The sequence below is a fragment of the Bemisia tabaci genome, chromosome 1 (genome assembly GCF_918797505.1).
Source record: "Bemisia tabaci chromosome 1, PGI_BMITA_v3".
Lineage (NCBI taxonomy): Eukaryota > Metazoa > Arthropoda > Insecta > Hemiptera > Aleyrodidae > Bemisia > Bemisia tabaci.
The window spans coordinates 66,531,709-66,558,180 of NC_092793.1; the positions used below are offsets into that span (position 1 = coordinate 66,531,709).

A 26,472-nucleotide genomic window follows, 5' to 3' on the forward strand; every position below is an offset into this window, starting at 1 on the left:
AATATAAACCTCATACCTTCGTTAAGTTTTAAGAATGAAAATATACTAAAAGATTAGTAGTTTAAGGCTCTTGTAATTTCAACTTTTTCCAGTAAAATTATAATCTTAGGGTAGTTTTAAGGGATTACCAAGTCGTAACAGTTTTAAGGATTGTTTAAAAAATGTCGGTCTTAACAAGCACAGCTTGAGAAACTCTATTGACAAACGGCTTAAAAACGATGCACAGTTCCCATGGCGAGAAAATAGAGTAGCATCGTGTGGTACTCGGCGCGGCACGTTGAAAAAAGGAGGCAGTTAGTCGATTCAATTAGAGGCTTCGATACAAATCTCCGTCTCCGAACGCGGTATTCGCGCGTCTCTAGGGTGCTTGTCACTAACGAGTAACGGATTTAATACCTACGTTGATGGGACATATGAGCTAGAGAGATTTCCGCACAGATCGCAAATACAATTGTGCCTACTGTTTTGATAAACTAGGCTGAACAATGCCACACCTACGGAAGATTTAGGAGAAAATTTTAAAAATCAGAGAGGATATTATAGGAGGATTCTCCGCGGCGTGGCGTGCTTTGCGTTATATCGATTTATCTGCCATTTAAACCTACGTAAAAGGATCGAAAAACAGACTGTTCACAAAAAACACCTCAATACTCGATCTTTTACTATGAGTTCAAATGGGGAATCATTGAAAATCGAGCAATTACGCATCGTGTAAAAAAAGTGTGCAGTTTGGGACAAAAGACTCCTCATCGAGATAAAGATAAAAACAGTGTAGTTCCTTCGGAAATACACTAAAAATTCATTTGGAATACATGATGTCACATGACAATACGTTATGTCGACGAGGCCTTGCATGTATTCCGGTTAAGGTTATTTCAGCTAAATGAGCAGCCTTTTCTGCCATTTCGAGGATTCTCCCACTCAGCAGAATGGGGTCGGAGAACGTTTCTGGCTACACGATGGCGGACAGGAGCAGTAGCCGATTGGAAGCGACCGGCTAGTTAGTGTCAAGGCTCGAAAATAGATCTTGAGATCAAGAGGACGGTATTGTTGGTATGAATCTTGGCAGCGCGGACAGGGACTGCGCAGTGTGGAGATGGTTGCCATTTCTTGCAGGAATCCATCTTTCCTAATACGAAGCTAGTGACCCAGAGACGGACACTCTAAGAGGAGGTGGGGTCACTAACAATAAGTACCGATATTTGGATCGCATTTAGCATAAAGAAACCAGCGCAATTGTTGTGTTAAAATGTTGATTCTTCCTAAATATTAAAAAAATCTCCCACAAAACAGTTTTTGCATCCACCAAAAAGTAGTTAATTTCAAAGGGAAATAATCGCGTTCCGGGCTCAGAGGCCGAAAGTTTCTGGCGTAGCACGCGGAGCAGTCGAGGCTACGGCTCCAGCACCCGGAATTTTTGGCCTCTGAGCCGGGAACGGACGCTATTTTATAAAGCCCGAAATTCTTTTTTCAGTGTTGAAGTGGCAAGACGTGGATGATCGGTTATCGATGTTCCCCCATTTAAAGCCTCGGTAAAGAATCGATTATTAAGGTGTTGGTTGCGAACGACCTGTTTATCAATCCTTTGCCATAGGTTTAAACGGCCAGGGTGTCTACCAAAACAGGCTGACCAAAAATCAGTACTTTTACAGTACTTTTTCAGTACATTCCCAAGAAATTCAGTACCTCCTCAACAGAAAAATTCAGTACTTTTTCAATACCGTCAACTGACGAAATTCGAAAATTTTCAAAAATTTGAATTTTCCGCTCAAATTGCGACAAAAATGAAAAAAATGCCGGACTTTCTTGCAAAATTTCCGCACTTTTTCAGTACTTCCGGACCGCCCTTGAAAAATCAGTACTATTTTCGGACTTTCCGAAAATTCCGGACTTGTAGACACCCTATTTATCAATCCTTTGCCATAAGTTTAAACGGCGAACGAATCGATTTCCTTCAAATGACGCGACGCGACTGTCTCATCCGGCAACGGGCGGGAGGAAGGCAGGTAGAAGATCATTCTACGGCGCGCGCGTTAACGGTTTCGCTCGTTTGAACAGCCTTAAAGTCGTTATAAATGACACACACACTAAGACGCCGGAGTTGCTCACTACTCGTTCCATTACGAGGGTAATCTCCAAGCCTCGAAAGCTCCTCGTCCAGAGCTGGATCCAGCGTGAATAACCGAATCGCGAAAATGTCTCACGCAAGGGCGTGCGTCTGCGTCCTGCGTCTTGCGTCTTGCGTCTTGCATGCCCTTTGCCAGCACGCTGCGAGCGACGGGTGACAACAAAAGCCGATAATGGACCGCTGGACAGCGCACGAATTAGAGAGCCTTCTCATCCATGTTTCGCATTGGACACCTTTCAAATGGACGTATTTATACTAAAAGGAACTATGTGCGAGTGGAAAGATGGGGTGTGCTCGTGGAAGCTGGATAAGAAACAATGTAAAAGTGGATATAGTTCCTTTTGAGAAAATGGGAAAGCGGGATTTGACATTAAACCAAAAGGTACTGAGCACTAACTCGTGAGCCTTGGGCATGTGACAAGAGCGTTGTGGACAGGGTTCATGAGTGTAAGATCGCCTTGTCGATCGTCGTCCTTCTCGTCGTTGCCGCTGAAGTCACTGGCGCTTTTAAAGTCCCATTCATTCTTAAGGCCTGAGCACTCACGAGCATACCCCATTTTTCCACTTGCACATAGTTCCATTTCGCATAAATACGTCCAAATGTTTTTTCTCCCCAGAATTTTTAACGATATATATCTTCCATTGATTTTTCAATTCAAATGACTATGTGCATTGTGCATTCATGAAAACTAGATATGCGGATTTTCAATAGATTTGGTCAGAGATATCGATTAAATCGAATCAATTATTTTCCTTCGGATTGATGCAATTTTGAGATTTTACGGATTTTTCTGGCTGTCGAAGCTTTTCTCAAAGGTATAAACCTATTCTGCAGACATTTTCTTTCCTGTTTTGTGATGATTTTTTCATCGCTAAAAATCGTTGAAATTTCATGGAAAAGGGAATTTTATTAATCAGCAAAATGGAATTTGGCATATCTGGTAAAGGCAGGAAAAAAAAATCGATTTTTAGAATCAATATTCAGGAAAATCGATTTTTGCACTTACATCGATTTAGCTTTTATCGCTTTTTTGGCGGGAATCAATTTTCCCAAAAAAATCCGCATCCCTAGAACACATCAGTAGAGTTACCAATTTTCTTAGAATACGTTAGAAACCACAGTTTTCTGCAGAAAAGAGATATGATTCGCGTATTTAAACGGACAGAAAAGGGCCTCTAGGATCCTGTCCATGCGTTACAGTCTCGAGACCGCGAATTATTTGATCTGAAGCATTTTCAAGAATAAAATAACTTTAAGGCGGTAAAGGGGGGGAGGGGGTGCAAAAGTATGCGCAGGCGCCAAGAAAGAGAGAATGAGAGGAAATAATATGTTCGACACAAAAAATGGTTGCTTACTTTAAAATAGCCTCCATTGGAAGAATTGAGAGAATAATGAGGTTAACACCCAACATCATGTTCCCTTAATACCTACACGATAAACAGTCAAACTTCTAAATTATCAAACCAGATTAAGACGGTTCAAAATGACTTAATACGAAGACCTGACAGAGAAGCAGGCGGAAGACTTACTAGGCTCATCAGGTCACTTAACACGCAATGCTGCCAGAGTCATCATTCGTCTGATCGATTCTGATAAAACGGCATCTGAGTTGACTCGTACCTTCGCGTCGCTCCTCAATATAGACGATATAGCGTTCGTTACGTCACAGTAAAGCAATACATATCGATTTATTAGGATTATTATTAACATTGAAAGAGGTTATATCATGGAAATTGTTTGGAGCCAATTCGATATAGGAGAATCCTTATAATGACGTCACCACTAAGGCGTCTGTAGAAAATACTTCTACCTGGACGAGAGAAAAGGGTGAATAATAAAATGACGACGAAGATAATTGATTTGGTGTTTCTTGCTAGCCGAAAAACTGGAACTCAGTAAAGGGAAACTTGTTAAATAGGCAACAAGGTAAACACCGTAAAGTGTGCACTCATTAGGAGAGAACTCGCACGAGAGTTTAACTCTGATTGAGCGCATGCGCGAGCCTAATCGAGGAAGAAAATTTCTCCTGAGGTAGGAATCGCCCGCATTGGTGGGATCGTTTTTGGTCATTCGTGGTGATTTTTTGGCAAAACATATCGTCTTCATGCCTGAAATATTGATAGCCAAAGTGCGAAACCACGTATCTCCGTTTGCGACATTGCAGACTTCCTGTCATACTTTACCTATACCTATTACTTACCTATGGATTTTTTGTTTCTTATTGATTTGTATGCATGCAAATACTAATGGAACTTGTTATGGATTTTCTGTTCACAGGTAAGAGACTTCTAAAAGACATTAACGGAGCTCTTTGATCTTAGAGGTAAATACAGTTTACATTTTGCACTAAGAAAGTGGCATTTTTGGTTCATCTATAAAAGCATCTATCCGCATAGGGTAATTAATGACACATATTTGGTTTCTAAAGTGAGCCAGCAATAGTTCTACCTGATTGCAAAAGGTAATCCGTATGATGTTATATGCAATAATATCGATAGTTAAGTTTTCTTTAAAAAACTTTGTTTTTACTACTCTACATTATAAACTTCACTAATTCCATATAGAACGCATTAACTTCCCTCGTTAAAAATTAATACAGGGGCATAGAAAGGGGTTTTTTAAAGGATTTTATATTTTTTTACGTTTACAACTAAAGTTGATATTCAACTTAGAAGAGATTTGTTTTAACAATTTGGTTAAATTATGATGCAATTTTGAGCCCGGTGACGATAATGGACTCAATTTTTTCATGTGCTGTTTTTCGGTTATTATAATTATTGTGACAAGATAGAAAATTGACTTGAGCGAACGATTTTTTAGGAGCGCAAGTTATGGACAACCATGGGACGTATCCATGATCAAAAGAGAAGCTAATTTTCTAACGCCTTCAAGAATCTTAAAGAGAGTAGGATCGCCGGAGATAACGCGCGGTGCATTCTGCAAAAATTCCGATCATACGGGTATAACTAGATCAATTATCTGCATAGGCGATGAGGTGGGGGAGGCGGGGGTAGAAGCGGGCGGGAAACGGAGGACAGCGGCGGAGTGCAGACCCGTTATGAAAATACGCGAAATAAAATAGCAATTTCGAATTGGACGAACAAAAAGAATGCAGCCAACGGGCTGAGATTAAGCTGGATGATTCGACACTATGGGTCACCGAGGAGCTGTTAAGACTCGCAGGGCTCCCGGGGGTGGGGGCTCGGGGGGTGCTCCGATGGTGCAGGGGGGAGGGTGGAGAGACAGAACGTGCTCCAAGTTCGAGCAACAATAGCTAACGCGGAACAATGATTTCTCAACAGCCGAAAGTGGACTCGTCGACATTGCCACATCAGGGCGTGCCTCTGAGGAGGAAAAAGTGTGAGGGGTTTAGCGCTCTAAACCTAATTTCCTCTCTTCCAGTGTCAAGGTAGGATATTTTTGAAGGAAAGGTGTCTGAAATAATAATGTCACGAGAGAGGAACAGAGATAACAAAAATTACGAAAAAATTGCAGGAAAGTGACTTTTTTGGACAAAAATTTTGGGTTATAGACGGAGAAGTCATAGAGAGATCCTTCAGGAGGCCCAAAAAGAAATGACTTCATTTTTACACCTGAAAATCATTTTTATTCGTTAGAGATTTCGTATTTTCTACTGTGGTTCAATTGCTTCCTTCGCACTTTTAAGCGCTGAGTTCTAGAAATGGCCCAAAACATCCCACCCAATGACGAACTGTTGGAAAATCGTGATCTTCAACACCAAACTTTTGAGAGAAATAAAAGTTATAAGAGACGAACGCAAGATGGTAAAGAACCAAGCTCAATTTCTGATTCTGAAAAAATACTGGACCACTCTGTTGCGTTCAATTCTTTGCTGAGTTAACAGACATTAGATGTTTAAAAAATGTGTATTTCTCTAGGCCTTTTTACGGACCTAATAAAATCGATTCGAGTGTTCTTCGAAATTGAAACTGGGCATTTTCCGTAATACCTGGCGACATCATGAGTCGTCAGCCCCGGCGGCGCTGAGTCCAATAACGGGCAGGCACCCGAGGCTCGCAGCACTTCTTCTATATTTGCCAAATAAACAAGAAAAACTCGGCATCTCCCGCAATAAACATAGAATTTCGAGCCGGATCTGGCAACTAATTTTGGTCCTTGCGGGCCGGATGGAGCGCCTGGCTTGCTGGAACCTGTTAATTACGAAAGAATCGCATCACTTAAACGCTCCAATACACCTTTGGATTGTTGCGAAACTGTAAGAAACAGAGCTGCGATTTTCTTCTGTTTTTGTGCGTGATCACCGCTGCTGGCGGACTCAACGCTAGTCGCTGACCGGCGCGACGCGGATTCTTTCCGATTGTTCGGAAGCAAAAGTCGGGAAGATCTTCGGCGCACGTAAAAAGGGCGACCTTCCTTAATATGCCCATGCCCCCGCACTTAAGCTAAGTTACTGTTTTCCGTGTCGTAAATATCGCTGCATTTCATGTAATTCGCAGGCTAGTTACTAATGACACTATCAACATTCAACATGCTCTCGGTCTGTGAGCTACCCATCGGGACTATCTGCGTAGGTCAGTGTCTTGGAGAGTCACCGAGACACTCAGTCTTGTTGCGATTTGGAGGTTGTAGGATGAGCATGAACAAGAGAGGTCCTCGGATTAGACAAAAATTTACACTTCGATTGCACCAAAAAAATATTGCTTCTTTTTGGTACATTCTAAAAGTTGACCCTCTTTCCAGCAAATATTTGCCCCCTACGAAAAAATGCTGGCCCCCCTCGAAAGAATTGGCACGACCTTATTCGTGACTTGATCCCATCTTATTCTTGCTAGAGATGCTAATTGAAAAAATAAAACCGTGAGGTTTTCTCTCACATCCTCCGGAAACTTTTCTCTTTAGAAACGAGATTTTTTTCGAATTCCAGGGAATGAACATTTGATTTTTCCATCGCTTGGCTAATTTGTCGGTGATAAGTCAGCGCGGACCACCGAATTGAAATACTTAGGGCAATAGCGGTGACCGCAAAATTGTAGAAGTCCGATAAAAGGGCAACGTAGGCTATGCATCTGATAGGCATGGAGCGTTGGATGGAGGAGGAATTGCACACTTCAACTCTGTCACAAGCGTGACCAAAAACTACACGCCCTGCGATGGAAAAGTGCAATTTCCACCGGACCGCTGCCCCTAACTCCGGGAGCGAAACGGGAAGTCTCCGCTGGGTGCTATCACCGCATCGGGAGTCGAGGTGCGAGACAGATGCTAATGACTAATGCCAAGCTCAACGAACTTCGCTCCTCGGACCGATTCGATGGATCGATCTCAAAATATGAAAAACGCGGAAATTATCGATTCGAGAATCGATCCATAGCATAGAATCAGTAAGCCGCGACGGCTAGAACATGGAATCAGTGAAGGCGAGAGTTCAGCATTTGACGCACTAAAATCAGTTCATGTTTAAACATGGAATGAATCGTCTTCTTGCAAAACAGGCAAGAGACCTTGACAATTTACTTTTGTATAAACGGCCATCTAATAAAATTGCTTGGGTAAAATGTGGAAAATGTCCTTCCTCAAACCAAATTCAACTAATGTTTCATCAAAAAGATTTTTCTAATACATCACTAGACTAGGTACAAAATTAAATCACAATATATGATATCGAATCGAAATTTTACACATTAAACGATAAACGCATCAAAATTTTCTATTAACTCAAAAAATAGAAAATAACAGTTTTTCTTCACATTAATTCATCGCGTCAACATTGTGATACGTAAAATTTTCACGAGAAAACACGCATCATCATTATAATCTTTCAGCATCAACAACGCTTTTTTTAGAGTGTACGCGTTTTGGAGACTTAAACGCAAGGGTAGAAAAGAAAAAAGTGCATAAAAACATATATCGACCGCGTAAGTCTGCGGTCACATATGTCGTTTGCGGTGTCTGAAAATCTCCGCTTCTATGTTATTTTCTTAAAAGAGGACAAATTGACATCGTTCCTTGAAGATTTTGCAGAATTTTCTTCGCACAGAGAAACAACATCACGGCAGTTTTAAAGAATTACCGTTGAGTAGTTTTCCGTTTGAAAAACAAAGTATGACAGGAAGTCTGCGAATTTACGCGCATTATGTTTGGAGACTTAAATGCCGGAGTAGAAAAGTAGACAAATGCATTAAAACACGTTTGCTGGTCGTTACCATGTGCAACCAGGATTACTTGACACTGGGAAAGATTCCCCTCTTCATCCAATGTATTTCCCCTTCAACCCTGGCCGGAGGACCCCCGGCCTCCACCCCCTCCACCTCACAAGAAAACCAGAGTCTATACATACATACAAATGAGTCGCTGTCAAAGCGCTCTCTGGCGCTCTGTGACGCCTAATCGCCACAAAACTCGGTCCTCCTACAACCCGTCAGGGAGTTGGTATTCCCTCATCTCATTTAAAACCTCCTGTCGCCACCCTTTCACCGGGCGTCCTCTTCGTCTCCTCTCAGGAGGAACCCAATCAAGCATCCTTTTTTAGCAGCTTCTCTTCCAACCAGAAAACCAGGGTCTCCCCGGGTCAAATCCCACTGAAAATGACACAGTTGTGAGTCGAAACGTCCCGGTTTTTATTAATTGTGTATTTTAGCCTTGTTTCCCGTTTTTTCCCCTTGTTTTTCCACTGTTATCATTGTCTCGGGCTGCTCTTAAAAATTTGTATCCCCGGGTCAAATCGGGTAATTCTGCAAGTTGCAGGATGTGATAAATTTTGAAAATGGACGGGCTTATTTATCGAATCGAGGATCGATGAATCGCATGGAATCGCCGAGTCACGGTGGCGGCTCGAGGTCGGGGCGGCGCGGCGTCTGACACACTGGGACTGCGCCTGCGCGGTCCCGACAGTAGCGTCTGCGCCGACGCCCGATGAAATGACTAATCAGCTGTTTGAGTTGCCTCGTAAGATAAACACTCTCCCGACGCTGCACATGCTTGCCCATGATTAATTGTCCAATGATGCAACCTACTTTTTTTCGCCGGACGCGTGCCCCCCAAAGTTTTCGCTTCCCCACTTCCTTCTCGTCCTCCCCCGCCACGTCCAACGTCTCTCTTTTCCGCGCGCCGCGCCTGGACCAGGGAGGGAACCGCGAGGCCGTTACGTGACTTTGCCCACTCTCTTTCCTCTCTATCAGTGAGCGCTGGAGGTTCTCAAAATTTGCTCCGTTACTTCTTATCTACGATCGTGCAATTCCATTTTACACGGTCTTGATAAAGATTTCAAAAAAAGGCTGGGAAATGGGGGGGGGGGGGAGCGAGGAATCAGAATTTTACCGAGACTTGGATTCATTTTCCTACAAAATGTGGAGCATTTTCAGAAATGGCTTGCGAGTAAAAAATGAACAGTTACACGGAAAAAATTAAATTACCGATTTAACAATTCAATTCTTAAACAAAGTGACTGCAATGTTTCAACGTAGATTTTACAACAAAAAAATGCTATTTTAACCACTATCGTAAGCTAATTGAACCACGGGGGTGGTTAAAGTATAGCATTTTATGTTGTAAAATCTACATTGAAATATTACAGTTACTTTTTTTAGGAATTGAATTGTTAAATCAGCAATTTAATTTTTTCCGTGACTTAACTTTATTCGTCTTTGGACAACATTATTATCAATGTGAAAGGGTCAACTAAAAATAAAAAAAAGTAGGGGGAAAAGGAAACGATTTTGAGGATTACAGGGTTTGGATTGAAAAAAGGTGTGCACAGTTTCGGTGCTTTTAGAAGAAAGCATTGAGAACATTAAAGCAGTCATCAACATAACCTTTTGAACTTTTGTCTCCAAAACGAATTTTACGGTTAGTCAATATTGAAACTACTTCCTTAATATTTATTCAAAAATGTTGATTTATAGTGTATCTGGTTGGCCACACAATATATGGAAATTTGCACAGCACTCCAGAGCTCATACGTCTTTTCTACTAAGGATGGTTTATTCTGTTCAAATGGAGGCTTGAATTTGAGAACCACTGTTTCACGGGCTCTGAGAGGAAGAGAGAGAAACGCCGATGTGAAGTTCCAGCTTGCTACTTCCACGGCCAATATTAAATTTAAGTTACACCTCTCGTCAGTGTTTGGTCCAAGCTAGCGTCCAGTTTGCTCGGTTCTTCTTTTGTATTCGTCGAGGAACTGACCTTTAAATGGTCTTACTCCAAATTCTACGTCTGCAAATCGTTTTCTTTGACGCGGGTAAAATACTGTGCCACTTCAGCGCGCGTCTGGAGCGGTGCGCTACATTCCAATTTCACTAATCTTTTCTCCTGTAACTGAGTACGGATTATGGATCTATCTCTACATCTCGATCATTCTCAGTGGAATAATAACAACAGTTGATACCATACTGATGTAGTTAGGACTGTGCTAGTTAAATTAAAAGAATCTGATATACCGAACTATCCATTGCAAACTAGGAGAAAAGTTTCCTCCGAAATCAATGGACATTTCAATCTAGGTAATTATCAGTGGTAAGTATCATTCCTTGAATTCGGTAATTGCCAAATTGTTTGATTTTTCAACGGTTTCAATGAAAAAAGATTCTGACTTTTCCGTGACTTTAAAAAGATGTTTGGGCATATAAATGCTTTCTAAATAACTACTGTACGACTGGTCTTGACTGAGCTCAGATTCGGGCTTTTTTGAGAGAGCATATATGAGAGCGGTCGGAACTTTTTAAAAGTTTCGACAAGCAGATGAATTTACGGTTTGAAGATAAAATTCCTTGTATTATCCAGGCTTTCTACGACTATTTATTTTTCACACTGAATCATCAGTTCGTGCATAAATCAATTCATAAGATGAACGGCACATACAACGATTATTAGGTAAGGTTCTTGCGCATACCCGTAACCAACAGCATGTTCAAGTCACAGTATGATTATTGATGAATTTTTCGTTTCGGTCGCCACTCACAGATTCATTTTCCAGATGGCATATCGAGACGGGAATAGCATTCCGCCGTGCTAAGGAGGAACATCGTATGAACATTCAAGCCTTGCCAAATTTCCTCTGATAAAGAATGCCCTAGGAAACTTGTGAACGCTTTTACATTTCCAGGAACATTACTAGCATCTTAGGCAGAATTGTCTCAAAATTTCGAGGAAAAATCATTGCTACTTCTGTCAGAGATTATTTTTATCGAGAAAAATTTGCTGACACTCTCATGTTCACACAGCTTTACTCCTCAATACGGCAGCGAGGCAAGTGCGTGCAAACACGGGACGTATGCCGAAGTGATAATTTATGTAGTAAAAACTGTTGGGAGAAAACCACAATCCAATTTTCATTCGGGTTTCCTCGGAACCTAGCAGCACCTCAAAGCCAGGCTCATTGTGTTTTTACACTGTACTGACACTTAAATCATCTTCGAGCGTGAAAATAGATGCTGCGACTCGCGGGTGTTGCCAAATTGGTCGAAAGTTGGATATATTCGTCGTCAGGTTATTCGATCAGGGAAAAAAAGTGTTAAGGGTTATCCTCTGAAATTTTGGTACCATCAAAATTTTTTGGATGATACGGACATTTCCAATTACTTTTGGTGGTGCCGCAACACTTGAGTTAGTAATCTAATTTATTGGCGGTACAGTTACATTAAGTTGGGATACAACCCCTACCTCTTTTTTCCGCGAAATAGGAAAAAATGTCGACGAGTCGGGCACGAATCGTGACGAATAAAAAGTGAGGTTATATTTGCGAGTATATTTTATGAATTCAGGAACTTTTGCCAAAATTCAAGTAGTATCTCTTTGCTTACCACTCCAACACTATTAACTTTTCCAATCAAAGTAGCCTTTCCTTTCATATCAGTAGCTTTTCTTTTTTATCAGAATATGATCAGGGTGTCTACTAAAACAGGCTACCCAAAAATCAGTACTTTCACAATACTTTTTCAGCAAATACTCAAGAGATTCAGTACCTCTTCATCAGAAAAATTCAGTACTTTGTCATAGTACCTCCAATTAACGAAATTCGGAAAATTTCAAACATTTGATTTTCTCGCGAAAAGTGCGACCAAAATGACAAAAAATGGGGGAAACAACCCGGACCTTCTTGAGGAATTTCGCACTTTTTCAATACTTCCGGACCGCCCTTAAAACATCAGTACTACTTCCGGACTTGTAGACACCCTGATGATAGACGTCTCTCGAGGGCTTTGTTTTTCCGCTTTTCCCCGGAAAAGAGGCGTCATCGGAGTGAGGAACGAGGAAAACACCTCCCCCCCCCCCATTTGTGCGTGTGCAAGATCGGAGTCTCGTTGCATATTTGTGGGACCGAAGGGGGGGGGGGGGGGGGGGGGGCTCGGCGCGCGACGCTGCTATGCGGTGAACGAGTCGCACGTTCATTATTACGACCGCACTCCCGACCATGGCGACTACCGAACCATCATCGCCGCCGCGGCGTGTCATTCTCATTGTTCCCGGATCTCCGACCACGTTGGAGCGGGTTCAAGGCAGCCAGGAATACCGGAAGATCGGCGAAACATATTCTGGCAGGGTAAAACGTGAAAAACATAACATATAAGGAAAAGCCATTGAAAGCGCGGAGGATTCGTCTGCTGAAATGGGGAATGACAGGGAAAGTTTACGAAAGGTTCATAGCGACTAAAAATCCTGCACTGTTAAAAATATTGAAAACACTGGTGGGTTTATTTGGACCAAGATTATTAGGTTTCCGGCGACTCATAATGCGAAAAACAAAGGCTGAGCTATTAGCCGACTTTACAAATATAATATGCAAGCATTGCTTCTCAGGCCATGATTTAATAAAAGACCAATGTGCAAGAGGATGTTAATTTTTACAATTTTACCTTAACATGGTGGACACGCAAACGTTTCGACCAACACTTTGGTCTTCACCAGTGCAAAAGAATGGTGGTCTGATGGGGACCAAAGTGTTGGTCAAAACGTTCGCGTGTCCACCATGTTAAGGTAAAATTATTGTAAATATATTAACACCCTCTCGCACATTGGTTTTTTTTTATTTAGACCCATATATTGGTCCTTAGATACAAATGATTTGATGGCAAAAATACACCGAGGAGGTCGGGATCTCTCCTCACGTGTTGCTAAATGCCAAACGCACGTAAAGCCGCACAATATAATAACATAGGGTTCATATTTTGAGCTCAGTGCAGCGCATCAAACTGATCGTGAGTTTAAAGGATTAACCAGTTGAGCTTGTTGACGGTGGTCAACTTGGAGAGCAAAAAAGTATAGAATGAAAAATTTAGAAAGAAAAATGGAGATGCGATAAAAATGATGATCCAATGTGATACCGGTGCGTTATTATAAAAAAATGAAAAAATGAATTAAATAAATAAATACATATATGTATTACAAATAAAATACAAATTATAGGATGACGGTACGATATAGACTGACAATGAGCACTGGCTCTGAAAGGTTTCAATAGTGATGTTTCAAAGCCGACTCTTCTTAAGGAGGAAAAAATAGTACAATAGAGGCAAAGTGCTTTACAACCCATCAGTGCGTGAATGCAAATGAAGTAATCCGATCAGCGGCATTCATAAAGCAATATTCTGGTGCACTAATACTCAAGAAACGGACTTTTAATGCTCTCCCATTGGAAATGAAAAGACTTTATTAGAAACCGTTTAACGTGATATTTTTGCGAAAATACGTTTTGTAGACAGTAATAGGTTTTTCTAGGCTCTACCTCTTCGGCTGGCACCATTTCAACGCGTAAAAATGAAGTTTTCATACGATAAATTGTCAGCGACGTCTTTTGAGCGTTTGAGGAATGAATTACGTTGACTTGCGAGGAGTCAGGGCTCAGATACTTATTCTTACTCGCTAATAAAAGAATATGAAAATCAGAGGCGGTGTAAAAAATGTAGGACGGATTTTCACAATTAGAAGGGGCGTTTTTCTTTATACCCCGCAATCAGATTAGTAACCCCCTCTCCTGACTTGGCCAATAACTTACGAGGATTTATTTTGACACTTTCGTTTTAAAATCTCGAGGCGATGCGAATCGTATTTTGCATCTCACCTCTTTCTCTAGTAACCGCAGAAAAGCGACCTTGGCGGCACATTGACATGGAGTTTATAGGCCGGCCTTGGAAATTCAAAATCAAACCTGGATGAGAGAAGCAACTTGTCTCGGGAAAATGAATAAATTTGAGAAACACGATCAAAACTACAAGCACTATGCGTGAGTGTGTACGCATGCTAATTTCATAATACCAACATTCATGTGTGCGCTTCAGCTCGGAAAGAGCGAGTGCGTAAACCGGACAGTTTCATGAGCTAGAACAAATGAATCTGTAATTATCCATCATTTGATCAGGGTTGCCGGCTTTTCAGCGCCGAATTTCACGAAAAATATACGACGCTCGCGGGCGGGAAAAGCGCAGCAGTTGGCAGCCTCCGCCTGTAGACATCATTTTCACTAACTGAATTAGATTTCTTATCGTAGGGACCCCACTTCAGATCTTAATTGGACTCATTTACGACACATTGAACGAATCGTATACGAGATAATAATTAAGTTTCTGCCGACCATTCTTACTGATTTCAGCAACCGTAACTAAACTCCTACCGACACGAGTGCGTTTCAAAAACTAGCCAAAAAATTAATTACGGGCCGTTCTTTGATTCTACAACGAAGTCAAAGAACCCGGCTACATCGCACAAGTATAGGCTACATTGCTTGATTTAAAGCTTAAATAAAATACGAAGTTCAGGTGGATAGATGAACACGCCAAGCCCGGAAACAATAGTACATGGCGTTGAATTTATGACCAACATTCGCTGTTTTGCGAATAAGAAACAAATAAAATAAACAAAAAAAACCCGCAGCTTGGTCGTCTTAGGAAATTCATTACATGTTTTCCGCTCATAAAAGTTATCAAGCACAAGATGCTTCATTTAAATTATTCATAACTTGTCATCTTCTCCACGCATGCGTTTTTTTAAACAATAAATTTATAATTATTTAAAGATAATTAAGGAAATGATACGTACTGCCTATTTTTCTTGTTTGTTATTCTGTATGATGAACTGCTGATGTTGCAGCGATTACGACAGGAAAACATAAAACCGACGGCGCGTACCCTCCATGCTCAACCTAAAATGTAAGCAAGAAAAAAAACTACGAAATGTGGCCTGAAATGTTTGTAACAAGGTGTTGCTGGGTCGACACTTATTTTGCAGAGAAAACGGCCAGAAAGGCCAAAGTTCAACAATTTCAACGTTTTTAACCTGTAATGAGTTAGTTCGCAAATCACCCCAAGCAGCGATGTGGCCAGGAATGGTGAATGGGATGGGGTGTCAGTGGACAAATATTTCTCATAGAGTACAGACAATTGAGGATACAACTGTGGCCCAGAGGTTGAATTCCTGAAACTTCTGAGACGTAAACTTATCGGGGGAATTAATGGATTACGTTGAGTATGCTTCAGGACCACGAAAAGCATTCGAACAATGTAATGTTATCACTTTGCAAGCTCGTCACTCTTGAAGGATTGTAGTATAAATCCCAAAAACACGATAACACGAAGCGTGTCGACTACATGCTCTCGGCGCGGAAGGAGATGGAATTCCTGGTTGTTCAACACAGATTTATCTAATTTTCCTGGAGAATGTACAGTTTCTGATTAAACTATAGTATTTTTCTGTAGTCTGGGTTTTCAACAACAACAATGACATTCTTTAAAAATATTTACGAGCTTCTTTTTTTGGGGCGAAATTCGTTTCTTTATCGGTAGGCAACGTCCGAATTCTCGTGTGGCGTTCTCTCCGAGCGCGGCATTACTCCGGAGCGTAGGAAAAAAAGAAAAAAAAAAGCGACTCGTCCTGTAATTACTCATCAGCGGAGTAAAACGCCTCGATTTTTAATTGCATAAGATATCCTGGAGCCGGGGCCCGGGCTCGCGCAACGGTTTTCATGGATCTGGTTTTCGCTCCGGGTCGATCTGATACGCGGACTTGGACATGAACGCCGGGGTCTCCGGCTCGGGCCTGACTCCGACCCAACTTGCTCCGACGACGACTCGCCGCGCCGCTTCATGCCCGATGATCGCTCGCTGAAACTCACTTCCGACCGACTTGCGAAAACTTTTCCTCCTTTAGGAACCGCGTCTGGAAAAGGAACTACACTCAGACCTGCTCATAACGGCGCCCCTGCATAGAGGAAAACTCGCCTCTCGATCAAATGTTTTGCTTCTTTTTAACTTTTAGGGTGTCTAGTGGTTTTTAATTTGAAAATTCCTGATATTTTCCTGATATTTTATAAAAAAATTCCCGATTTTTTCATTTTGAAAATTCCAAATATTTTCCTGATTTTTCTCGACTCCTGGCACGGTAGGCAAAAATCAGTAAGACTTTCTCCGCTGAGGAGATTATTCGCGTGAGAAAAATTCCTGATAAAACGTCCGAGTTTTCCGATTTTCCTGATTTTTTCCTGATCGGCCAAAATTCCTGATTTTTTCCGGTTTTTCCTGATGCTAGACACCGTGTTTTAGGTAAATTTCCTGCAGCAAAAATTCACAGAATCCTGCTTATAAGGAAACCTTCGTTCGTAAGAGGAAATCCGTTCTCAACTTTTTTTATTTTTATTTTATTTGATTCGATTTTTTTTTCTTCTCCTTGACCGTAGCAAACGCATGTAGGTGGTGAAACTACCAGACCGTGTTACAGACTGCCTCTATTATTTTATTTTTGAAATGGAAAACTGCTCAAAGTCAATTATTGAAAACTGTCGTGATTTTATCTCTGTGTGAAAACTTCAATGAATGCTACTGAATCGTTCTCTTCCAAAAAAATAAAATGGAAGCGATGGATAAGGCGATTTTAAAACACCGCGAATGTGATACGTGGTCTGGTAGTTTTATCATCGATGCGCATGTATATGCGTTAAAGATGACCGGTGATATTTAAAAAAAAATTGTTTTGCGTCGATTCTGCTGTATTTGGAAACTTGTCAATCCATCAGTTGTGCTGGATGAAAGAAAGTCCTGAATCTTGGGGGGGGGGGATTTTGTTAGAAGTGCGAGATGCTGTCGAAATATTCTGCCAAGGATGGGACAAGAGAGCTGCGAGTTGGCAGGAGCCGTACTGTCATGTGTCGTGCCATCTCGTACTGATAATTACCGGGCCATTCTCTCAGCTTAGTCGATTTTCGGGCGTCCAACAATCGGACGAAAATAACGAGCCGATCATATTGAAATGCACCGTGAAAGTGATTAGTAAACTATTCTGATCGAACTGGGTCATGAAAACGCCGCACGCTGCCGCCATGCTGCGCCGACGCGTTGCCCAATTTATCAAAAAATAATAACAAAATTACCGATAATAATACGAGAGGTTACAGCCAAATGTGGATGGATGAGAATTGATGAGTGTAACGATGTGGTCATTCGCTGGATCAATCTGAGGCCTCCATGACTTGCAGATCTTAAAAAGTGAACCAATTTTGTTTTGCACTCAAAAGTTCGACTCTGCAAACACACGGACTACACTACGTGTACGGAACCTAAAGGTAACTGACTTTTACGGAAGTACTACAAGAAATGTAGGACTTTTTTCAAATTATTCGAATATTGGCGGGCTAATGTGTGATATTTTCATGACTCTCATTTAACTAAAGCTTCATATTACAGAGGGAATCCCACTACTATACTTCAGCCAAATATTTGACGTATAAAATTCGTTTGAAGATGACGAAATAAATTGGTGGCAAGGCATTAAAAAATTTCGGAAAAAGTACTAAAATTGACCTTATAAACAGGTAAAATGTTTACCCCCTGGGAGAGGAAGGAAAATAAAGATCCTGATGAAACACGTTAAAACAAAGGTTTCCCTTTCGTAAGCAATCTGTGCTGATGATGAGTTTTCGATACACTACTGAAGTGTAACTTACTTGCTTTTTAATTGTGCAGCAATTTTTAGTAAAAAACAAAAGTTTAAGGAGAAATTTGGAAACTTGGGCGATGATATATGTATTTTTGTCATTTCAGAGTCGCTAAAAGTTTTCATATACACTGCTCGAGTATATACGGCTCAAATCAATGTTTGTTCCTCATCAATCAATTCCATTTCACAGGTTAAGATGGAATACTTGAGGTCACCTTCGGACTTGGACCCGCATCTAAAAGCTCTGCCATGAATTTCCCCAAAATCAGCTGTGAATTGAATCGCGTTCGGCAAAAAGGAACCAGCGCGATTACAGTGTTGTAAAAATGTTGCTTCTCCATAATCATCTACAAAATTTCCCAGAACAGAACATTTTTTTTTTGCTTCCCACCAAATTATTGGCAATTTTAAAGAAAATTAACCGTGTACATTTTAATACTGTACATATATTGAGCATTTATAAAAGAAAATAAGAAATTGCACAGTTTTGAAAACAATGTAATCGCGCTGGTTCCTTTTTGCTAAAAGCGATCCAATTGTTCCTAATTTTTCCGTGGAAATAATTTTGCTGCAAAATACTTGTTTCCGCATATACTGCGTGAAAAAGAACGTAAGCCGCAGGGCAAGCCTGATAAGCTCTCGTACCGAAGATGTGGACAATTTTTCCAGAGAGAGGAGTCGAGGAAAGAACATTTGAATCAAGGCGGCAATGCGGATGCCTCGGTCGGGACACCCGGGTACGGAACGTCAGCGAGGACGTAGAGCAATGTGGACGGCTGCCCTCCCCTGGCGGCCGTTGCAACGTCCATTCTCTCTCATTTCATTTCTCCTTTACGCGTGACACGAGGAAAAAAACGCGAGGTGCACGGCCAAGACACGATGGTGACGCGACGCGACGGCCGAGGCAAGTGCCATTGGTGCTATGCGACCGGCACACGGCACACTGCCTCCTGCATTGTTCTTTACGCACGTTGCGTTTACGTCCGTTGCCGCATCGGGCGACGCTCCACAGAATATTCTCTTCTCTCGTCGCTAACTCGAGTGCTATGCATCATATTCCATACATCAAACAGGTCAGATTGCATCGGTATCCATTGGTTCAACATGTAAACATAGCCTCAAAAGTCAATCTAGAAATCTGAGGCAACGGGTCTTTTGTAAGAGATTTTTCATTCTTCTGCACGGAGGAAAAAACTTCGTGCATGGGACCCGAAGTAGAGGTCATACGGATCTTTAAAGTTTTCTGATCACGCATCCGAAAACTTGAGGTCGAGCTGCCGAAGTTCGGATCAGTCATCGAGGCACTTCGGTATGTATCGGAGTACTTCAGATGTGTGACCCGAACCCTTCGGTACCTATCGAAGTACTTCAGATGTCTGACCCGAACTTCGGCAGCTGGACCTCTTCAGGAAAACTTCAGAGATCCATATGACCTCAACTTCGGGTCCCACTCTCGAAGTTTTTTTCTCCGTGTACATTGTATCCATCAGTAAATGCGTTTTATGCGTTTAGCTACTTTTCTACCCAAGCGTTTAAGTCTCCAAACATATGCACGTTTAAAAAAGCGTTAGGTGGAACCAGTTGACGATGCGTGGACAAGTCGGTAGTTGTCGTAAGCTCGAATTTCGCCTTCAATACCACCGTTCAGGCAAACCTTTTTTGGAAGCGCGTATGGTTACCTATTCGAGAAACCATTCGAAAAAAATAAATTAGGATTAGGTTTGTCAAAAGGCACACGGTGAAAAAAAACTTCGTGCGTAGGACCCGAAGTTAAGGTCATATGGATCTCTGAAGTTTTCTGATCAACTTTTATAACTACCCGAACAGACTCTAAGAGCTTTTTGGATGATCGTAGACAATTTTTTTCTCAAAACCTCATTTTTGCAAACCTGTGCTCTCTCGGTACCAGAGTAAGGAAGGATCTGGTGGCTTGATATCTCGATCAAACGAGCTACCACATCTCTTCCTCCGCGAAGACATCGACGTAAAGACGGAATCCCGAGAGCATATGCGATTGATGCCGGACGATCCGTCACGGCAGCGGAGCGTTGCCCCCCCCCCCCCTCCCCCGGGGCTCTCTGGATTTTCATTTGACTTTCGCTCCGACTGCCACTTTCCGGCTCATCGAATTTGACCACCCTCCGGCTCCGGATCTTCGCAAACCTCCTGTATTACGATAAACATTGCCGACAAATAGCAGTGATTGAAAACCAGGGTTCCATCTATCATGGAGCTAGAGTAAAAACCGCGGGAATCCGAGGATTTACCGCTGTAATTGCGTGGTTCTGGCTCAGCAGGGCAGCGAGTGACAGAAGGGGAAGAAAGAAGATACAATGAGAGGAAACGAGAGAGAAGGAGTGACGTCCGAGGATTAGAGAAAAGGGAGGGGAAGAAAGAGGAGAGAGGGCGAGAAGGGGAGAGTGAAGGTGATCAAAACGAGGTGGAATGGCATGATCACTGATCAGTGTCAAGGTTGCCGGAGTGCTGGAAATTATCAGGTTTATCCACGTGAGCAAAATATCTGGTCTTCATCTAGCTAGGAGTCCTTCATGCTGAGAGTGAAGACAAGTGTAATCCAATTCTGATCGGCTCCCGCATGTTCGGTTTACACGATGTCATAAGCAGTCACAAAAATCACGGTTGTAAACTTTATAAACTGGAATGGAATGGGGAACTAAGGGTACTTTCGAGAAAATGAATGAGGGGGATGGATGAAAGGAATTTCGGACTGATTTCATCAAAGATTGCGAAAAACGTTACAAACCGAACATGTTAATCTTTCTGACCGTTTTTGGCATCAGGATCCAAGATGTCTCAACTCTAAACATAAAAGAACTCTAGATCTTGCCTATGGATGGAGAGATTGCAGTCTATTTTCAGATGATCATAAGTGATTTGGAGGCAAACAAGTTGGTGGCATGGGACATTTCGACATTTTTTTTTACAGGAAAATACAGCGGGATTTTTGAGAATCGTAATCCCTAGTGTTATTGTAGACTCGAAACATTTTTACAGAAAATCTTACTTTGAAGATTACCCTTCACTGATGTGAGTACTTTTCCAAAGGAAGTTATTTCCTCCCTTAATTTATTATGTTCATACTTGAAATTATCAAAGATTACCCACTTCAGTGAACACATACGCAGTTAAAAAGTAATGGTGCCCGAATATAATTTAGACAAGTCTTCGAAATAAATTCAGAAAGATTGTCTTCATTGTTATTAACTTTCTGGTGGCAGAGGGACACACCAACCGGAAGTGTTACAGCATTAATAATTTTAAACGAATATAATGGCGTATTCCACAATCTACCACTTTAAACTTTGAGGGCATTGAGATACATTGATGGTACACATTGAAGGGTGCCATTGCTTCGTGACTATTTCAAAGGCGGCATGTGCTACGCATTCGCGCTGAAGGAGAGCGTTGGTCAGTTAAAATGAAATACAGCTGTCATCCAATTCTATTTTTCTCTGCATGCACGTCCATTTTCAATTTCCACTAACTTTTCCACTTTAGGAGCCCTTAGCTGTATTGGCGCCCTCTAATTATTTGTTACATTTTCCCGACGGCTCGCCTCACGGGAAACTTTGGTCGTTCTCGTCAACAAACTGAGAGCAAGCACGTACATGGGCAATTCATCTGCTTCAAAAAGTCACCGTGCACCTCACACAAACTTTCATTGACAAAAAGTAACGTTTACAAATCAGACCATCACGGGCTCCAACCCATTGCCTCCAATTTGACTTATTTAAAATGAGTTTACACTGGAAAAAAAAAACACATTGGATCTAGAGTTCAGACTCTTGAAAACATTGACAAGAAAAAATACTCTTGATTCAATCGGATTTGTGCTTGAATCAAAACGAAATCCACTTAAATTAAGAGGCTTGGTTCTTGATGTAGGCTAGATTCTAATTGAATGAAGACTACTTTTTCTTTTCGATGTTTTAAGAGTCTGGACTCTAGATCCAATGTGTTTTTTTTCCCAGTGTGACTTATTTAAAATGAGTTTATGACAAGTCGGGGTTTTCTTCTTTTTTTTTTCACTTTCCTTTCTTCTTCTCCACACCGAAGCTGGCGATCCGGCAAGACGGATGCAATGGTGAGCGTTTATCGATGGCTCCATTATTCGCTATCTCGTGCTCCGGAGAGCAGGAGCATGAGCATGAGCGAGCCGAGGCCAGGGACGGGGACCTCCAATTCCACAGCCAACGATCCAGGCTTCGTCGCTCGAGATCTACAGCGAAGTCCGACCACACTTCCACATCCGACGAACCCGCCCATCGGAGACAGCCGCGGATCCCATCGGCTCCGGCTACAGCAAAATCTCGTCCGGTCGCGGAGTAAGGACCGCATTCAAAGTCTCTCCTTACGGTGATTTGAAGGGATCTAGGGACGACACCCGCCACCAAATGGGCCTGTTGCAAACTTTTGCTAGAGCAGAATGAAGAGTTGTTTCCTATAGATGATGCCTCAAAAATCACGATGAGCGCATCGGCAAAGTCTGAAATGCACTCATAAATTCACAATCTGCGTAAGAAATTTGCGTTATTTTGAGCTTCCCGCTTCAAAAACGATACTACTGCACAGGTGAACATTTTGTTAGATGAGTCCCTCCATCGTCGGCAATATTCATCATGGCCGACGCTTGCGCAGTTCCGCGAGTAATTCGAGGAGAGTTCAAGATCAATTAAGGCGGGCGAGGAAAATATAAACGTAAACACGCCGATTGTTATCTGGTTTAATCCTGTTCAGATGTTATCTCGTCCCATCACAGGTGTTTCGGCGGACTGGCGTCGGCCATGATGAGTATTGCCGCCAATGGAACGACTCCTCTAACAAAATGTTCACCTGTACCGTAGTATCGTTTTCGAAGCGGGAAGCTCAAAAAACCGCAAATTTCTTGGGCAGATTGTGAAGTTATGAGTGCATTTCAGACTTTGCCGATGCGCTCATCGTGATTTTTGAAGCATTATCTGTAAGGAACAACTCTTAGTTTTGCTCTAGCAAAAGTTTGCAACAGGCCCATTGCGCGGCTTCGTGCTTTGTGTTCTTTAAAATGCAGGGTGTATACTAAAACAGGCTAACCGAAAATCAGTACTTTTACAGTACATTCCGAAGCAATTCAGTACCTCTTCAACAGAAAAATTCAGTGCATTTTCAGTACCTCCAATTGACGAAATTCTAAAAGGTTAAAAAATTTGAATTTCTTGCTCAAATTGCGACAAAAATTTCAGGCTCCTTGCGATGTCACAGGGAGGATCATTAACGTGAGCAATATCCTGAAACGGGAGAGCCAAGGAAAACGGAAACGAAGATATTTAAAAACTTACTTCATTAGATATGAGTATTAGTGCAGTGCTTGAGAAGAGATTCCTTACCTGTAACAAAAACCCATAATTAATTAAGTAATTGCAATAAAAATGTTACAATAACTAGCGTTTGGAAATAATTAACTAGTAGTCTTTTCAAGCCCTACAGCTCAGTTGCCGCGATCAAAATGAGCCCATCAAAATGTATCATCGATGTGACCGCTAAATGTTGCCGATCAAAGTTAAGGGGCTCCCTCTACTTTGTAATCGACATGAATCACGAACAGAGTATCAAAAGACGTTAATTCGATACTCAAGTTACGATTCACGTTGATCAAAAACTGGAGGCGTCTCTTAATTTTGTTTGGCAACACTCAGGAGTCGCGTCGATGAGCCATCTTGCTCATTTTGATAAGCCCTGTGTCCACTCGTCAAAATGGCGTCAAATGGAAGCTCAAAGTGAATCAATAAATACGATCTGTTCGCGAATGTTGATCAAGAAAGGGTTACGCTAGAGGACCTATATTAAGAGAGTATGGCCAATGGGCCCCATGGAGAGGCTTAGGACCCAAAAATGGCGGTGCTTTGTTTTGGTTTTTGTGGATGGGAGGGGGGTCATTGCCAACTTTTGACGGTTACCACCAACCGTACTTGCTGCCAACCTTACTACATCTAAGATAATTTTTCTCAAAAATTGCACACGATTAGCCTTAAAAATATGTAGAGATGTCGCAATAGTGCATTTGAGTAAATTTCTCGTTACGATAAGCAAAGAAAACTACATTTTGAGTCATTTTGCATTACATAAATTTATGGCGTCCGCCATTTTTGGGCCCTAAAGGCTCCATCCAGCCTAAGATGGCTGAGCCAATCAAAGGTGGTAACCCCAGTGGCCATACTCTCTCATTATAGGTACTCTAGGTTACGCCGCTCTATTTTGAGTTGCAGCACTCATCAATAGCATCAAGTCCCGACTCTGAACCATTTGTCGTTGAAATCGATTAACTTTGAGCTTCCATTTTGACGAGTGGAGACAGCGCTATCGTGACGTCACTCTGGGGGATTGGTGATTGGTGAAGGCCTGGTGGATTTTCGGGATTACGAGGGTGTTCATAATCCCCGAGCTTTGGTACCGTGGACGAGGACATTACAGGATCACGTCACCGTTCCCAAATTGGTGACGACACCCGCCCGCGCAGGGAGGGGGGGGGGGCGGGAGGGGCGGCAGAGCGGAGACCGTGGTGAGTGGCGCGCCCTTATCAACGGATTTGATCAGTCGTTTGCCCTGCACTTTTCAATTTCCGCCTCCTAATCAAAACTCGTCGCTTCAGCCACCGCCACCGCGTTTTTATCCGCTAATCATAACTTCCCTCCCCCACCCACCCGCCCGCCCGCCCTCCCTCGTCCAGGCTCTCCTCCCCCGGGTTCGGCGGACTCCGGTGACAAATATGAGCAGCAGGCAAGTCACGTAAATCTGCGAACGTTACGTTACGTTGCACAATTAATTAAAGGGAATCTTCCCGTTTTCACGGTACAAACGAGTTTATGACAATCATTATTACGTGCTCCACCCGGTCGCCGCTAGGTGGCGTTGCCGAATGGTGCGATTTTAATTGCGCGTTCGGAGTGCGCACGAGCGATCTTTTCGACGACGCGGCAAGCTCGGCCTTGAAAGGCACAAAAATGCAGTTAGCTGGAGCACTTAGCTGTATACGAAGCGGCGCTGGAGAAATTCGTTTGAGCTAACAACTGCGACCAGTTGCGTCTTTACCCATAACGCGGAGAACGACAAAGCAGATCAACTCCCGTTTCCTACATTCCGACCGCTTGCAATGCGATCCGAGCCCCGAATTTTCCTATTCCTCAGTCCTATCCATCCAAAATTAGACTACATTTTTGTTTTTTCACTCCCAATAGATAGCCATTATACATATTTCGTCACTAAGATTAAAAACTAAAAAGCTCTCGACTGACGTACGGGTCGTCATTTTTATTCCGGCTGGATCAAATCTGGAACCTTGGAGATAATCTCACGATAAATTGCAGCCAACACATTACAACATATTTACGGTAATTTCAATCTGGTATACAGAAATTTTAGTTTCCAGTAAAATAATGACAAGGCATGGTAAAGCCAAAAATTCATAGCAATCAATAATTAAAATAAAATTATGACAATATATAATTATATGAAAAGACTATATCTTTATAGTTGGTCTAAATTATACAAGAGTACATTATGGAACGAGAGAGAGGGAGAAGGATAAAAATGTATCATAGCCAATTGAATGAATCAGGAGGAAAATGAAAGGACGTGCTCAGCCGGAAGACAGTAAGTACTCGGCGATTTTTCTAGAAGAAGGCAACTTGCTTGCATAAAAAGACTGAATGAAAAGATAAAATAGAAATTTCAAAAAAATCTTCTAGTCTTGGTAATATTCGCAGTTATCTCGCAAGACAGAAAGTTCTGTTACAATCTGCACATTGTTCCTTTCTCCTAAACTTACTTGGTCCGAATAATCATCGATAACACTTAAAGTTTTCAATTTGTTTTGTACAGCAAAGCGAAGGAATACATAACCAGATTGGATTTCAGAAGTAAAGCCTCATCTAGGGGCTCTAACCTTAATTCTAAAGTTCAATATTAGCAAAGCAATCTACCAGCGCCGTGACCTAAGAAGAATGGAATTACTGAATTCTAGTTAGGATACTCGAAGTGGGTACGTCTTCTGTGATTTACTCGACGGGAAAACCAACATGAGAAGCTTTAAATTTTGCGAGTGGAGAAAAATCTCGCAAAAGCGGTCATGGCACGGCGAGGGGCGAATCAACGGGCTCATGAACGTAAATTGCACTGTTAATTTTGGAAGGAGCGCTCATTTCGCGTGCTTTAATCGCGCTCAACGGGCGGTTCATGAGAATCGAGTTTACAGCGCGCCCTATCGGTGGGGTCGTGAAACAGTAAAAGAGGGACATAAAAGCGCATGATCGATGAAAATGCGGGCAGAATGTCTGCGGTGAAAAACCGTGTACGTGCGTCAAATTTCCACTGGTAATAAGCGATTGCTGCTTAGCGGGGTAGATGTAACGACTACTTTCTTAATCGGGCGTTCGAGTCTCCGGTGGGGAGC

The 26,472-nt window shown here is 42.1% G+C and overlaps 2 protein-coding genes across 2 annotated transcripts in view; one reads left to right on the top strand and one right to left on the bottom strand.

Moving 5' to 3' along the window:
* The window catches only part of Atg16 (Autophagy-related 16), a 359,788-nt gene that overhangs the window by 136,804 nt on the left and 196,512 nt on the right, over positions 1-26,472 (bottom strand). The window lies entirely within an intron of this gene.
* Positions 1-26,472, top strand: part of neo (ZP and PAN domain-containing protein neyo) — a 230,852-nt gene that overhangs the window by 15,396 nt on the left and 188,984 nt on the right. The gene's annotated exons all lie outside the window — the stretch shown is intronic.